The following is a 5,325-nucleotide window of genomic DNA, read 5'->3' on the forward strand; positions in this document are numbered from 1 at the left end:
GATATCTCAACAACCCTAAGATAAAGGTCAGAAATGGAACTACTCCAATGGTGATTATTGGATCATCACCCATAAATACACTGGCACACTCAGGTAAACCTAAGTTCCAATATTCTCTAAACCTGCTTACTTCCTTGCTAACTTAGGCATCGGAGTGTCTTTGCAGGTACCACTCCCATTCCTTCAAACACATAACTCGGACGGCGGCTTCCGAACGCGAATAAGTCGGAGACCACCTTCCTCTAACGTTTGAGCCAATCCTTCAAACTCAATCCACCTATCTCAGATTACCTACGTAATATTGATTAAACGCAAAAAATGGTAGATTATTTCTAAAGAAAAAGAAAACCTTATTTGTACTATGATCATAATCTACAATTTTATATACACTATAGTTCATATTAACTTTTACTTTTGAATTTTTTCCCTTTGTATATAATAGTACAAATCAATCACAATCTAAACTTGTGGCTGTGGGACTCCATCGGTCCATCCTGTGTCTAAAAATAATTGGATCCACTCGACAGGGATGAAGACATGAAGTGGACGGGGAAACTAAACATATTCATATATATTACATAAAAAAAATTATAATTAATTAGTATCTTGGTAAATTTTATATATTAAATACTCTAACTAGTATTCTTAAAACACTTATTAGCATAAGAGGAGTGCTACACATACAAGTTATTTGGTTTACAAGTCATACAAGATAGGAGAAACTTAACAAAAAGTACGCTGACCTATATACGATTTCTATGGCGTGCTTCGCGTTCCTCCTTCTCCTCCTCCTCTTCCTTCTTCTCCTTCTTCTTCTCCTACTCTTCTTCTTCTTCCTCCATGAAAACGAGTTTCTTGCCAAATTTGATTTCCTTCGTGCGTTCTCTCTTTGCCTTTTCATTCATTGTTTTATCTGCGTTTATCACTGGTATTCTTGTTTCGTTTTTTTTCGATTTTCATGGTTTCTGAAATCAAGCTTTGAAATCGTTTTGACTTCAGAAATACACCCAAACGATTACAGAAATACATCCAAACGGTTACAGAAATACACCCAAACAATTACAGAAATTCACCCAAACGATTATAGAAATACACCCAAAAGATTATAGAAATACATCCAAAGGATTACAAAAATACACCCAAAGAATTTAAAAAATACACCTAAAATTCGTTGAAGTACACCTTATACATAATTCAGAACTCTTCCTCTTTCTCCTCCTCATCTTCTATTGCTTCTTCTTCTTTATTTTCTTATTTCATATTCTCATAATTCTTTTTAGGAGGAAAAAATAAACAAAGAATAAAAAAATACATAATGTTGCAAAATCAAAAGAAGAACGAGGAGAAACACGACGATGAAGATGAAACACTTCAAAAACGAAGAAAAAGAGGCATAAAAAAAAAAAAGAAAAAAATATAAATAACTTGTATGACTTGTATGGAAAACACTTGTATGTAAAAAATTTCTCTTAGCATAATTATAAAAATGTTTTCCATAGTTTCATTTGTATCTAATAAAATAGATTCTCTGAAAGCACTAGATTGAGACCACCCATATACATTTTATATTTATAAGAGGATGGGACCACATATAATTTATTTACGTGCACACATGCAATTTTGGTCCCTTGATGTGATGTTGATGCACTGATGCACAAATATTATTTTTTATGGTAAAAAATAACTAAATGTTAATAAAAATGCTATCAATAATTTGTTAACAATTAGATGGTTGCCAAAAATAATTATATTAAATATAACCATTGACTGTCAAGATTGTTAAACATTTTTATTAATAATTAATAACTATAAAAAGTATATTTGAACATCTTTTTTGGTAGTAGTTTAGTGATCATAAAAAATATTCTTCTGAAATAATTAAATTTTTACAATTAATTATTGATGTCAATATAATGATGCTAAATTTTGTGGCAATGAAAGATGGAATTATGTGTGAAGGAGAACCACCCCAAACATGAAAGTTATAAATATTTACCCAAAAAGGGAAAAAGAAAATAAATTAAAGAAGCTAGATTATGTTCCGGATCAAGTTGATAGCATGTTGAGAGTTTGAGACTTACCACTGTGGTTTTTCTCAAAATTTCTCAGACTAATTAGTAAATAATATAAATAAATCCTCTTCCTCCTTAAAAATACAAGTGGTTTCCGTTTTTCTCATTATCTTTGATAGACAAGCCAGGACTTTTTCCAAATCCCCATATATAATGCATAACCATTTTTCATTAAGAACTTATTCACATACATCTATTAATACATCTTACATTGATCCTATAATTACAAGCAAATTTATATGACATACATATTATTTAACCATAGTCTTACACTTTCATAAGAAAATTAAATAAAAGATACAACAAACTTGAACTAAGTTACACGATGGGCTATACATACACATATATATAAATAAATATTGCCTAAAATTACTCATCATATGATACGATCTTTTTTTTTTTGCAGCGGTTTCTTTTAACCACTACAGAATATCCGCCGCTATCTCCCAAATTTATTGTAGTGTATACTAACTCTTATTTTTTGCAATAAGGTAAAGAGGATTCTTCTTGTGTTGTGTTATTCCCGGCAACATTTGAGTATCAATATCTTCTATTTTCATACCTTCCGGAAGTTCCCAATCAAAAGAGTAAAGAAGATTAGCAAGAATAAGATCAAGTGAAGCAAGTCCCATATGCATACCTGGGCAAATTCTTCGACCAGCACCAAATGGAATCAACTCAAAATGTTGTCCAAGAAAATCTATATCACTACCTAAGAATCTCTCAGGATAAAATTCATATGGGTCTTTCCAAGCTTCAGGATCTCTATGAATAGCCCAAGCATTCACATACACTATAGTCTTGCTTGGAATTTCGTACCCATTTATAATGCAAGTTTTGTTTGTCTCTCTTGGTACAAGTAGTGGTGTTGGTAAGTGCAATCTTAAAGTTTCTTTCATTACTGCCTTAAAATAGCTACACTTTTGAATATCTTCTTCTTCTAAGAAATCTTTTTGACCCCCAAAATTTCTAACTTCTTCTTGAACTTTCTTCATTACTCTTGGATTTTTTATTAGTGCTGTCATAGCCCAAACTGTTGTAGCTGCAGTTGTATCTGTTGCTGCTACAAGTGTGTCCTATAAAAGAAAACTAAATAAAATTAGCTAAAAGAATTTTTGAAACATTAAAGAGACGCCTTATAAGTCACCAAAAAAACAAAAAAGAGACGCCTTATATATACAAAAAATCTTACTTGTACTTAACATTTTTTTTAGTTTTATAGAAAATATTTCATTTTAATCATAGGAAAAATGATAAATAAATGTATTGATGCATTCACGGTTGATTTTGTGCCTCTGGAGCTTGTACTTATTCTCTAGATTATTGACCTTGTTCTTATACTGCTGTCATGTAGGACATTTCGTTAATTATTTATCTTTGTCTTCCAGTGGGACTAAATTGAAATTAAATGAAACTTCCTTGGATTCAAATAGGACACTTTAAACCTTAAAGACCAAAATAGAATTACGCCCAAATATAGGGGACCAATTTAGTACTTTACTCTTAAAATAATTAATTTTACTCCAACTAATTCCAATTAAAATTATAAAATCTAGTTGATAATGAGAATAATAAATAATAATGAGAATAAGATTTTAATTTAATTTGTATGAATAAGCTAATAAGTCTTTTAATTTATGAAAGTCCATTGAAGTCTAAATCTAAAAGGTTAATATATAAAATTAAAAATGATTGAATAAATACAAAAAATGAGAGTTGATGCTAGGAGCGTAAAATAAAAATATAAAACTTAAAGCAGTTGAACTACATTTATTTTTTTATATTAATACTACTAACTCTTTTATAAAAATTTTAAACTAGGAGAGTCATGGTCCCTGTTGTCTGAACTAAGTTTCACCCCTGATTATTTTGTTACTTTTTTATATATTAATTTTTTTGGATAGGTTTTTTATATATTTATTACTTCCAAAAGTTTATTATGTTTTTGTCAAATAATTTAAATTGATAATGAAACTCATGAATATATAAATACAAAATAAAAGTACGAACAGGATAATAATTCAAAAGAAAAGAGTACAAACCACAAACAGTGCTTTGATGTGATCAATAGTGAGGTCAAAGGATAATGAACGGTGTTTCTTCAATTGAAGCAAGACATCAATAATATCCTCTCCATTTGAAGTGTCTCTGTTAGGATCCATGTGTTCATCAATCACTTCTTGATAAAACTTATCCAACTCCTTGAAAATTTTATCAAGACGGGCATGCATTCCATTGAGTCGATCAATCCAACCCAAGAAAGGAATATAATCCGAAACAAAGAAGCTAGCCATCATTGCTTGACATTCATTGAGCAAATCATGGAACTTACTCTTTTCAACTCCTTCATCTTCATACCTTTTACCAAAGGCAATCCTACAAATAATAGTGCTTGTTAGAGAAATTATCATTTCATTCAAATTTGTCACCTTTTTTGATGATGCATGGCTTGATATTTTCTTGATCCATTGCTCGACCTCAAATTTTCTTATTGAAGAAAAGCTTGATACACGCCTAGAGCTAAGAACATGGGTTACACATACTTTTCTAATTTCTCTCCAAAATTCATTGTATGGAGAAAAAATCATCTCTAACCCGTTGTAGGTTAATTTTGCTGACCAATTAAGTTTGGTCTTCCGGCAAATTCACGGTCATGATTTTTCAATGCTTCTTTGGCCAACTCAGGGGATGAAATAACAATTGCTTTCCTTAGACCTAATTGAAGGGAGAATATAGGGCCATATTTCTTTGAGAGTTCAAATAGTTGAAGATAAAGGGAAGAATCATCTAATTGGTGAAGATTTCCAATTATTGGAAGGCCTCTAGGACCTGGTGGAAAAGCTTTGTTCTTGAGTGTTGTTTGTTTTTGGAAGAAGAAGAACATGAATAAGGGAAGAGTAATAAGGCATAGAATTAGGACAAGTGGTGACACCATGTTGTATGTGATGACTGGCCTCAAAGAGTGACGATGAGGAAGAGTATTATCTTAGGGTTAGAATATTAGAACACAAACACTCATATTTATAGAACTGATCTTTCGTACATATCATTCATAAGTTTTGTTTGCTTCTTATTTAGACTAATATTTTATTTTTACATTAATTTTATTTTTATACTATTAAGATTAGAATTTAAAATTTAATATTTTAAATTTAAAATATTGACTAAAAATAATAAATTTTATTAGTCACATATATAGTATTGTTTTTATTGTTTTAACATTTCATGAAGAGAAAAAACAAAAAATACTTCA

The 5,325-nt window shown here is 30.3% G+C and overlaps 1 pseudogene; it reads right to left on the minus strand.

The window, feature by feature from the left end:
- Positions 1–2,203: 2,203 nt before the first annotated feature.
- On the minus strand, positions 2,204–5,088 carry LOC112728210 (cytochrome P450 83B1-like; annotated as a pseudogene).
- Between the last annotated feature and the right edge of the window lie 237 nt (positions 5,089–5,325).

Source organism: Arachis hypogaea, chromosome 12 (genome assembly GCF_003086295.3).
Source record: "Arachis hypogaea cultivar Tifrunner chromosome 12, arahy.Tifrunner.gnm2.J5K5, whole genome shotgun sequence".
NCBI lineage: Eukaryota > Viridiplantae > Streptophyta > Magnoliopsida > Fabales > Fabaceae > Arachis > Arachis hypogaea.